At 40.3% G+C, this 12,793-nt stretch overlaps 1 protein-coding gene across 4 annotated transcripts in view; it reads right to left on the bottom strand.

Annotated features, from left to right (window-relative positions):
• Nucleotides 1–12,068, bottom strand: part of ZNF18 (zinc finger protein 18) — a 30,919-nt gene extending 18,851 nt beyond the window's left edge. For 2 of the 4 annotated variants that reach the window (XM_044744871.2, XM_070482322.1), the window contains exon 1: nt 11,985–12,068. The gene's annotated coding sequence lies outside the window, so the exon portion shown is untranslated. Of the gene's footprint in view, nt 1–10,803; nt 11,875–11,984 lie in introns of those variants that run through there. The other 2 variants (XM_044744872.2, XM_014864173.3) reach the window with 2 other exon arrangements.
• Between the last annotated feature and the right edge of the window lie 725 nt (nt 12,069–12,793).

The raw sequence follows: 12,793 nt of genomic DNA, 5'->3' as shown, positions 1-12,793 counted from the left end.
ACGGAAGACTCAAAGGAAAATATAGTCTTAATTAAAGAGATAGAGACTTTACACAGAGAAATAGAAAGTACAAAAAGTCCCACAGCTAATATTGTACTCAATGGAGAAAACCTGAAAGCTATCCCTCTCAGAACAGGAACCACACAAGGATGCCCACTTTCACCACTCTTATTTAACACAGTGCTAGAAGCCCTAGCCAGAGCAATCAGACAAGAAAAAGAAATAACAGGGATCCAAATTGGAAAGGAAGAAGTCAAACTGTCACTGTTTGCATAAGACATGATTTTATATATAGAAAACCCTAAAGAATCCACCAAAAAACTTTTAGAAATAATAAATGAATACAGCAAAGTTGCAGGATACAAAAACAATATATGAAAATCAATTGCGTTTCTATACTCTAACAACAAAGTAGCAGAGGGAGAAATTAAGAATACAATGGCAGGGGCTGGCCCCCTGGCCTAGTGCTTAAGTTTGGCACACTACGCTTTGGGGGCCCAGGCTCAGTCCCCAGGCATGGACCTGCACCACTCATCAGCGGCCATGCTGTGGTGGCAACTCATACACAAAATAGAGGCAGACTGGCACAGATGTTAGCTCAGGGTGAAACTTCCTCAAGCTAAAAGAGGAAGATTGGCAGCAGATGTTAGCTCAGGGAAAATCTTCCTCAGCAAAAAAAAAAACCCCAAAAAATACAATCCCATTTATAATTGTAACAAAAAGAATAAAATACCTAGGAATAAATTTAACCAAAGAGGTGAAAGACTTGTACACTGAAAACTATACAACATTGTTGAAAGAAAATGAAAAAGACACAAAGAAATGGAAAGATATTCCATACTTTTGCATTGGAAGAATTAACGTAGTTAAAATGTCCATACTTCCTAAAGCAATCTACAGATGCAATGCAATCCCTATCAAAGTTCCAATGACATTTTTCACAGAAATAGAACAAAGAATCCCAAAATTTATATGAAACAACAAAAGACCCTGAATAGCCAAAGGAATACTGAGAAAAAGGAACAAAGCTGGAGGTATCACACTCCCTGATTTCAAAATATTCTACAAAGCTATAGAAGCCAAAACAGCATGGTACTGGAACAAAAACAGACACACAGATCAATGGAACAGAATTGAGAGTCCAGAAATAAACCCATACATCTATGGACAACTAATTTTCGACAAGGGAGCCAAGAACATATAATGGAGAAAGGAAAGTCTCCTCAATAAATGATGTTGGAAAAACTGGACAGCCACATGCAAAAGAATGAAAGTAGACCATTATCTTACACCATACACAAAAACTAACTCAAAATGGATTAAAGACTTGAATGTAAGACCTGAAATCATAAAAATTCTAGAAGGAAACATAGGGAGTTTCCTCGACATCAGTCTCAGCAGCATATTTTCAAGTACAATTTCTGAGTGGGCAAGGGAAATAATAGAAAAAATAAATGGGACTATATCAAATTAAAAAGCTTTTTCACAGCAAAGGAAAGCATCAACAAAACAAAAGGACAACCTAAAAATTGGGAGAAGAAATTTGCAAGCCATGTATCTGATAAGGGGTTAATATCCAAGATATATAAAGAACTCATACATCCCACAACAAAGAAACTAACAGCCCAGGTAAAAAATGGGCAAAAGATCTGAACAGACATTTCTCCAAAGAAAATATACAGACAACCAACAGGCACATGAAAAGATATTCAAAATCACTAATTATTAGGGAAATGCAAATCAAAACTACAATAAGATATCACCTCACACCCGTCAGAATGGCTATAATTAACAAGACAAGAAATAACAAGTGTTGGAGAGGATGTAGAGAAAAGGGAATCCCATACACTGCTAGTGGGAGTGTAAACTGGTACAGCCACTATGGAAAACAGTATGGAGATTCCTCAAGAAATTAAGAATAAAACTACCATACGATTCAGCTACTCCACTGCTGAGTATTTATCCAAAGAACATGAAAACATGAATGCATAAAGATATATGCACCCATATGGTCAATGCAGCATTATTCACAATAGCCAAGACTTGGAAACAACCTAGGTGTTCATCAAGGGACAAATGGATAAAGAAGATGTGGTATTTATACACAATAGAATGCTACTCAGCCATAAAAAAAGATGCAATCTTGCCATGTGCAACAATATGGATGGACCTTGAAGGTATTATGCTAAGCAAAATAAGTCAGAGGGAGAAAGTCAAATACCGTACGTTCTCACTCATAAATAAAAGATAAAAACAACAACAAACACATGGAGGCAAAGATTGGATTGGTGGTTACCAGGAGGGAAGAGGGTAGAAAGAAGGGTGAAAGGGGTAATTTAGGGACACATGTGTGGTGATGGATTGTAATTAGTCTTTGGGTGGTGAACATGATGTAATCTGCACACAAATCGAAATATAATGACGTACACCTGAAATTTACATAATGTTATAAACCAATGTTCCCTCAATTAAAAAAAGATCATTCTGAGGCCCCTCGGTTCTGACCGGGCAGAGTAGCATCAAGAATAGTTTCACTGAGGTGACATCAGCATCATGGTGGAGTGAGCTCGCCAGGGACTCTCTCCCCTCTGAATTACAACCATAAGGAACGACCACATTCCAACAAAAAAATCCTAATAGCACAGAAATCATCCCACAGCAGCGAAACAACAGAGGGTGGAGAGGCTGTAGCCCCCCCCATCGGAGGAGGTGGAATGGGGTAAGAGAGAACTTCACTCCCTCCCCTAGAGACTGGGATAGCTGCGGCAGGAGGCTCTGAGAGGGAAGGAGCGGGGTAGGGGCCGCGCATCTGCAGGATCACCCAGGACTCCCACAGACCCGTGCAGCGGAAATCCTCTAACAGGGGAAAGCTTTCGTGTAGGGGTACCCCATCAAGCCAAGGCCCCAGGAGACCAGAGAGTGAGAGCTGATTGGAATCCAGGTGTGCGCATGAGAGAAAGTGCCCCTCCTCCCCCAACCCGCGCTGCACACTGCCATCACAGCTGAAGGCCAAAGGCTCAGAATGCGCAGCTCTCAACCCCCATCTAGTGGTGACAGCCTGTAACTGCAACCAAATGATAGCATTATGTGTAAAAACCGTTTCTCTATCATCCAGCAATTTATAAAAGCTCCAGACCAGAAGGAAAACAATAAAAACACAGAAGTATGTCCTGAGGAATTGGAAATAGGTAAACTAAGTGACAATGAATTCAGAATAGCTATCATCGAAAAACTCAATGAGGTAAAGGGAAATATAGAGAAACAAGTCAACGAGTTCTGGAGTTACTTCACAAAAGAGATTGAAACTATAAAGAAGACTCAATCAGAAATACTAGAAATGAAAAATACAATGGATCAGATAAAACAGAATAGAGATTGCCTGAATGCCCATGTAGACATCATAAAGAAGCAAATTAGCATAATTGAAGATAGACAGGTTGAATGGCTCCAGACAGAGGAAGAAAGAGAACTAAAAATTTAAAAAACTGAAGAAAACCTCCGAGAAATAGCTGACTCAATGAGAAAAGGCAACTTAAGAATCATCGGTATTCTTGAGGGCGTGGAAAAGGAAAATGGAGCAGAAAGTGTGCTCAACAACATAATAGAAGAGAACCTCCCAAATCTAGGGATTGAGAGAGAAATATGTGTGGAGGAAGCTGTTAGATCTCCTAGATTTGTCAATGTAAAAAGACCTACTGCAAGGCATAAAGTAGTAAAAATGGCAAAAATGAATGACAAAGAAAGAATACTCAGGGCAGCAAGGCAGAAGAAAATAATCTACACAGGAACCCCTATCAGACTTTCAGCAGATTTCTCCACAGAAACCTTACAAGCTAGGAAAGATTGGAATGACACATTCAAAACTAAAGGATAAAAAATCTTCAGCCAAGAATACTCTATCCAGCAAAAATATCCTTCAGATATGAGGGAGAAATTAAATCTTTTCCAGACAAACAAATGCTAAGGGACTTCGTAGCCACAAGACCTCCACTACAAGAAATCCTCAAGAAGGCCCTCATACCTGAAAAAAGAAAAAAAGGGAAAAAGGGGTCACGAAACACAGAGTAGGGAGACAGATAGAATCAGAATAGGATAGCAAATATTCAACTACAACATTAGGATAAAGGGAAGGAAATCACCAAAGCAAAGACAATGTTATCACTCTAACCACAAACTCACAACACAAGTTGGAATAAGAGATGAAAATAATAATTTACGAGGGGAGGAGGAAAGGGACTGAATCAGTTTAGGCTAAGGCAGTAAGAGACCACCAGAAAATGGTCTATGGTATGCATGAGATTCTGAATACAAACTTCAGGGTAGCCATTAAACTAAAAAACAGAACAGAGACACAAAACATAAATAAGGAAAAAGCTAAGAAACCCAGCATAAGGAATTGCAGAAGTCAATGGGTAGGCTAAAGCACACAGGACGAGAAACAAAGGAAACACAGGAAAACCAGAAAATGAGTGACAGAATGACAGCATTAAGCCCTCATGCATCAATAATCACCATCAATGTAAACGGATTGAACTCTCCAATAAAATGACACAGAGTGGTAAGATGGATTAAAGAACAAGATCCAACAATTTGTTGCCTCCAGGAAACACATCTCAGCTCCAAAGAGAAACACAGGCTCAGAGTGAAGGGGTGGAAGACAATACTCCAAGCTAATAGCAAACAAAAGAAAGCAGTTGTGGCAATACTTATATCAGACAAAACAGATTTCAAGATAAGGCAAGTAAAGAGAGACATAGAGCGCCAAAATATAATGATCAAAGGGACACTTCATCAAGAAGAAATAACACTTATAAATGTCTATGCACTCAACACAGGAGCACCAAAGTTCATAAAGCAGCTATTAACAAACCTAAAAGAAGACATCAAAAATAGCACAATAATAGTAGGGGACCTCAACATCCCACTCGCATCAATGGACAGATCATTCAGACAGAAAATCAACAAGGAAACAGTGGAGCTAAATGAAAAGCTAAAACAGTTGGACTAAATAGACATATATAGAACACTTCATCCAAAAACAGCAGAATAAACATTCTTCTCAAGCACGCATGGAACATTCTCAAGGATAGACCATATGTTGGGAAACAAGGCAAGCCTCTACAAATTTTAAAAAATTGAAATAATAACAAGCATCTTCTCAGATCATAATGCTATAAGGCTAGAAATTAATTACAAGAGAAAAGCTGAGAAAGGAACAAAGATGTGGAGACTAAACAATATGCTATTGAACAAGCAATGGCTCGTTGAAGAAATTAAAGAAGAAATCCAAAAATACCTGGACACAAATGAAAATGATAGCATGCCATACCAACTCATACGGGATACAGCAAAAGCTGTATTAAGAGGAATATTCATTGCAATACAGGCACATCTTAACAAACAGGAAAAATCCCAAATAAGCAATCTTAAACTACACCTAACTGAATTAGAGAAAGAGTCCAAAGTCCAAAGTCAGCAGAAGGAGAGAAATAATAAAAATCAGAGCAGAAATAGATGCTATTGAAACAAAAAAGGCAGTAGAAAGGATCAATGGAACAACGAGCTGGTTCTTTGATAAGATAAATAAAATTGACAAAGCCCTACCCAGACTTACAAAGAAAAAAGAGAGAACGCTCAAATAAACAAAATCAGAAATGAAAAAGGAGAAATAACAACAGACTCTGCAGAAATACAACGGATTATAAGAGAATACTACGAAAAACTATACACCAACAAAACAGATAACCTCGAGGAAATGGATAAATTCTTGGACTCCTACAATCACCAAAGCTTAGTCAAGAAGAAGCAGACAATCTGAACAAACCAATCACAAGGAAAGAGATTGAAACAGCAATCAAAAGCATCCCAAAGAATAAAACCCCAGGACCAGATGGCTTTCCTGGGGAATTCTACCAAACTTTCAGAGAGGATTTAATACCTATCATTTTTAAGCTATTCCAAAAAATTATAGAGGATGGAACACTTCCTAACACATTCTATGAGGCCAACATCACAGTGATACCAAAGCCTGACAAGGACAGCACGAAAAAGGAGAACTACAGGCCAATATCGCTGATGAACATAGATGCAAAAATTCTCAACAAAATTTTGGCAACCTGAATTCAGCAATTCATCAAAAGGACCATACATCATGACCAAGTGGGATTCATACCAGGGACACAGGGATGGTTCAACATCCGCAAATCAATCAACATGATACACCACATCAACAAACTGACGAATAAAAACCACATGATCATCTCAATAGATGCAGAGAAAGCATTTGACAAGATCCAACAGCCATTTATGACAAAAACTCTGAACAAAATGGGGATAGAAGGGAACTACCTCAACCTAATAAAAGCCATATATGACAAACCCACAGCCAACATCATACTCAGTGGGCAAAAACTGAGCGCCATCCCCCTGAAAACAGGAATGAGACAATGATGCCTTCTATCACCACTCTTATTTAACATAGTACTGGAGGTACTGGCCAGAGTAATCAGGCAAGAAAAAGGAATAAGAGGAATCCAAATAGGGAGGCAGGAAGTGAAACTCTCACTGTTTGCAGACAACATGATCTTATATATAGAAAACCCCAGGGGCTGGTTCCATGGCTGAGTGGTTAAGTTTGCGTGCTCTGCTGCGGCGGCCCAGAGTTCGGATCCTCGGCGCGGACATGGCACCACTCGTCAGGCCACGTTGAGGTGGCGTCCCACATCCCACAACTAGAAGGATGTGCAACTAAGATATACAACTGTGTACAGGGGGGTTTGGGGAGACAAAAAGAAGATTGGCAACAGTTGTTAGCCTAGGTGCCAATCTTTAAAAAAAAAGAAAAGAAAAGAAAACCCCAAAGAATCCATTGGAAAACTTTTAGAAGTAATCAACAACTACAACAAAGTTGCAGGGTATAAAATCAATTTACATAAATCAGTAGTATTTCTATAGTCTAATAAGGAACTAACAGAAAAAGAACTCAAGAACACAATACCATTCACAATCAAAACAAAAAGAATAAAATATCTCAGGGTGAACTTAACTAAGGAAGTGAAAGACCTATGCAACGAAAACTACAAGGCTTTTCTGAAAGAAATGGATGACAAAATAAAGAGATGGAAAGACATTCCATGCACATGGATTGGAAGAATAAACATAGTTAAAATGTCCATTCTAACTAAAACAATCTACAGATTCAACGCTATCTCAATCAGAATCCCAATGACATTCTTTACAGAAATTGAACAAAGAATCCTAAAATTCATATGGGGCAACAAAAGACCCCAAATTGCTAAAGCAATCCTGAGAAAAAAGAACAAACCTAGAGGCATCACAATCCCTGACTTCAAAGCATACTACAAAGCTACAGTAATCAAAACAGCATGGTACTGGTACAAAAACAGGTGCACAGATCAATGGAACAGAATTGAAAGCCCAGAAATAAAACCACACATCTATGGACAGCTAATCTTCGACAAAGGAACTGAGGGCATACAATGGAGAAAAGAAAGTCTTTTCAACAAATGTTGCTGGGAAAACTGGAAAGCCACATGTAAAAGAATGAAAATTGACCATTCTTTTTCAGCATTCACCAAAATAAACTCAAAATGGATCAAGGACCTAAAGGTGAGACCTGAAACCATAAGGCTTCTGGAAGAAAATACAGGCAGGACACTCTTTGACATCAGTATTAAAAGGATCTTTTCGGACACCATGTCTTCTCAGACAAGGGAAACAATAGAAAGAATAAATAAATGGGACTTCATCAGACTAAAGAGCTTCTTCAAGGCAAAGGAAAACAGGATTGAAACAAAAAAACAACCCACTAACTGGGAAGAAATATTTTCAAGTCATACATCCAAGAAAGGGTTAATATCCATAATATATAAAGAACTCACACAACTCAACAACAAAAAATCAAACAACCTGATCAAAAAATGGGCAGGAGACATGAACAGACATTTCCCCAAAGAATATATACGGATGGCCAATAGGCACATGAAAAGATGTTCATCATCGCTGATCATCAGGGAAATACAAATCAAAACTACACTAAGATATCACCTTATACCCATTAGAATGATAAAATAACCAAAACAAAAAGTAACAAATGTTGGAGAGGTTGTGGAGAAAAAGGAACCCTCATACACTGCCGATGGGAATGCAAACTGGTACATCCACTGTGGAAAACAGTATGCAGATTCCTCAAAACATTAAAAATAGAACTACCATACGATCCAGCTATCCCACTACTGGGTATCTATCCAGAGAGCTTGAAGTCAGCAATTCCAAAAGTCCCATGCACCTCAATGTTCATGGCAGCATTATTTACAATAGCCAAGACACGGAAGCAACCTAAGTCCCATCACCAGATGATTGGATAAAGAAGATGTGGTATATATATACAATGGAATACTACTCAGCCGTAAAAAGTAACAAAATCATCCCATTTGCAACAACATGGATGGACCTTGAGGGAATTATGTTAAGGGAAATAAGCCAGATAGAGAAGGACAATCTCTGTATGACTCCACTCATATGAGGAATTTAAAAATGTAGACAAAGAGAACAGATTAGTGGCTACCAGGGAAAGGGGTGCACCTACAACATGACTGACAAACAATAATGTACAAGTGAAATTTCACAAGATAGTAACCTATCATTAACTCAATAAAAATTAAATTTTAAAAAAAAGATCATTCCCACAAAAACAAAAAAGTACAAAAAGAACCAAATGCAAATTCTAGAAAAAGAAGCATCAACCCAGAACTCCACATCCAACAAAAGCATCTTTCAAAAACAAGAATTAAAATAAAGACATTTTTCAGATAAATAAACTCGGAGAATTTTTCACCAGTGACTTATACTGCAAGAAATGCTAAAGGGTATTCTTTCAGGTGAAGGGAAACTCATCTACAAAAAGGAATGAAGATCTCCAAAAACGGTAAATATATGGTGAATAAATATAGAACACTATGCTTTATTTCTTCTAACTTCCTTAAAAGACAACTGATTGTTAAAAGCAAAAATAACAATAGTATAAGTAGAACACAACATCAATAGAAGTAAGAGATATAAAAATAGCATAAAGGAAGGGGTAAATGGAATTAATCTGTTGTTCACTTATTACATTTATGAACTGCTAATTGAGAAGCAGGAAGTGGGAAGTGAGTGGCGGTGTCAGGTGACAAATGGGATGTGTAAAGGTGTTAACTGAGAGGCAGGAAATGAGAAATGTGAATTGTGAAGTATAAAGTGGTACAATATTAAAGCAGACTCTGATAAGTTAAAGTAAACTTTGATCATTTAAGGATGCATACTGCTACCTGTAAAAATATTATACAGAGGTATAGCTGAAAAGCCAATAAAGGAATACTAAAAAATTCAATAACCCAAAATGTGATAGGAAAGGATAAAGAGAAGAAGAAAAACCAGAAAGATCAAATGGAAAAAAAAGAAAATGTAGACTAACATCCAACCATATCAATAATTACATTAAATGTAAATGGACTAAATACTTGTATTATACAGTAGAGATTGTTAGATTTTAAAAAGCAAGACCCAACCATATGCTGTCTACAAGAGAGATTTTGTATATAAAGACACAGAGAGTTCAGAAATAAAATAGTGGGAAAAAGACATTCTGTGCAAACAGCAAGCACATGAAAGCTGGTATGGCTATATTAGCATCTGACCTAGAGAATTCAAGACAAAGAGAAAAAGAGGCACATTTCATTATGATAAATGGGTCAAATCACCTACAACACAAAACAATCCTAAACATACATGCACCTAATATCAGGTCTAAAGGGACAAATCCTCAATCACAGCTAGAGATTTTAACAGCCTTCTCCCAGGAAATGACAGAACAAGTAGACAAGCAAAACATCAGTGAGGATACAGAAAATCTGAATAACACTATCAACCAACTTGACCTAATTGACACAGACCCATCAACTGCAGAATACACATTCATTTCAAGGCATATGAAACATTCACCAAAACAGACTACATGCATAATTAAGTTTCAAAAGACTGGAATCTTAAAGTATATATTCTCTGACTACAGTGCAATTCAATTAGAAATCAATAACGATAAAATATCTAGAAAATGCCAATATACAGAAATTATTAAATAACACTCAAATAACCTAGGCTCAAAGAAAAAAAGATCATGAATTAAAATATATTTTCATATTGAATGATAATGAAAACACAACATATCAAAATTGTAGGAAACCACAAAAGCACTACTGAGACGGAAATGTACAGTTTTAAATAAATATGGTTAAAAATCGAAAAAATATACAAGTATCCTTCACTATGTTAATCTGTTTGGCTTCTGAGTTTCAAACAACAAGTAGAAAGATTTGAGATAGCAAGAGACCGATGGGTAGACTTACTCAAATTTATTTGGTTCCTGAATTAAGACAGCAGTTGCGAGAACATTTAGGGGAAATGACATTTAGGGAAAATTATAAACCTTATAAAATATTTAAATCTGATTTTAGCAAATTATACTTTCACATAAAGGCAAGAAAAATTGCTTATTTATTCAAATAAATTATTCAGTTATTGAAATTTATTCAAAATTAAATTGCTTATAGATGGTTTATGGGTTTATATCACAATGACTTCATGAGAATCTGCTCCTGTTACGAAAAAAATTCTAAGTTATCCTAAATGTATAGTGTTATACTTATTAAAGCTATAACAAATTAGAATGAATTTAAAATGTACATCTAGGTAAGTATACATACTATATATACACATATAAGTAACCATTTGTTGTGCACCTACTATTGACCAAACTTTAGTCAAGCTCCAGAATCTTCTTTTTGACTAGGCCTGGCCCTTGGGCTCTGTCATTGGCCCCTTTGGTCCAGTTATTGCCAGAATCTTCCTGGGTCCCATTTAGGGAAAATCCCCCACCTTTAAAATCTGATCAAATTCTACATTCCCCAACCTTGATATGTGAACACCCTAGACACCTGATCAAATTCCTTATCACCCTGGCCTGCCTTCAGCAAAACTCCTGCCAAGTCGGTTTAGATTGAATCCCTCTTTACCCCACAAGTTTCCTCTTAGTAATTTTCCACTCACCAACCCCTGCGCTGCTCCTTGGCTATAATTCTCCACTTGTCCCTTGCTGTATTCACAGGACAGCCCAATTCCTCTCTGCTACTGCAAAATCCCACTGTAGCAGTCCCCCCGAATAAAGTCTGCCTTACGCCTAACGAGTGTCTGAGTAATTTTTTCTTTAATACTACGTATCAGCTCCATTTGGGCCCTGTTCGTGTCATTTCTAATCCTCACCATCACTCTGCAAGGTAAATATTAAAGTTTATAGATCAGGAACCTCTGAGGCTCACAGAGGCAGCCAAATTCAAACCCAGAAAGCTCTAACGCCTGTGCGTCGGGAAGGAGAGCTGCCAACGTTGGGAAATTTGTGGGGGCGGGTATCACAAACGGCTGGAGGAGGAGGGAGGGGCACCGGGCACTTAGCGCCCCGGAGGCCACCGCTGCTCGAGCCCCGCAAGGCTCTGGGCAATGCTCCCCCGGAGCTATTCTCCACCCTCTGCCCCCACCGCCGACGGCACCCTGGAGAGAGATTCCGGCCATCAGCCCATGCGAGTTCCCTCTTCCCGAGGCTCGTTTCCAGCCTTTGGGGAAAGGCAGGAGGGAGGAGCCCGTCTTGGGTCCCAGTCCAGCGACGTGGCGGGAGAGTCCGGCGGCGCCCACAGGCTCAGGGACGCAGGGCTGGGTCGGGGCACGGGCGTCTCCACCGCCGGAGCCCACTCACAGCCCGCCGCCCCTCCCCCGCACTCGCCGCCGCCCGCGCGCTCCCAGTCGCACAGGCGCGCGCCCGCCCACCCCGCCGCCGCTCCCAGGGACCCAGCCGAGGCCGGCGCGGACGCGGGCGGCGCCAGGCCCGACCCGGGGAGGCCGCGGCCAGGCCCGCCCAGCCCGCGCGCGCTCACCTCGGCCCGCGGCGCCGGCTCCGGGCGCACTTCCGGGAGACGGGCGGCTGCGCGCCTCCGGCGGCCCGCGAGCGGCGGGGGGCGGGTCAGGGGCGGGGCCGGAACTGAGGCGCAGGCTCCGATTGGCCGCTCGGGCCGCCCCGCCCCTTCCCCGGCCGCCCCTCCGCAGCTGTGAGGTCGCGTTCCGAGGTTCGTGCGCTGTTTCTGTTCTCACCCAACAGCCGTTCGTTGAGTTCCTAGTCGGCGCCAAGCCTTGCGAGGGCTACAAAGATAATTCCCTTGTCCATCCCAGACTCCTCTGTCCAGTCCCACACCCAAAGCAGAAACTGCAGTTATTCCCGGTTCTTAACCCAGTCTCTGTCCTCGTTACCATTCTCACTTCACTTGACCTCCCTGGGGCATTTGATTTGCCCCGACTCTTCCCTGTCTTGCTTTTCCAACTCTCACCAACTCTGCATTTCCTTCCACTTCTCCCCTTCCAATGTTGGAGTTCGATGAGGCGCCAACCTCTCCTCCCACCTTCGTTTCTTGTCTGTCTGTCTGTCTCCCTCTGACTCTCTCCCCTTTAAACCCACTCTACTTCAACACAGTTGTCGTCCTTGCCTCCTTCCTCCCCTTGTCCTTCTCTTTCTCACACTCCAACAGTCGCCAAGTCCTGTGATTTTATCTCATCTCAGATACCCTTTTCTCTCTCCATTCTCTACCTCTACTTCGGCTCATTTCCACATCACTTCTAACCCAGATAACGGCCCCAGCCCTCTCACCAGTTTCTGAGTTTCCAGTCTTGCATTTTCAGGCCATCCTGCACT

The sequence above is a fragment of the Equus asinus genome, chromosome 13 (genome assembly GCF_041296235.1).
Source record: "Equus asinus isolate D_3611 breed Donkey chromosome 13, EquAss-T2T_v2, whole genome shotgun sequence".
NCBI lineage: Eukaryota > Metazoa > Chordata > Mammalia > Perissodactyla > Equidae > Equus > Equus asinus.
Note: the sequence above shows the minus strand (reverse complement) of the source record. Positions and strands in the feature narration are given on the sequence as shown.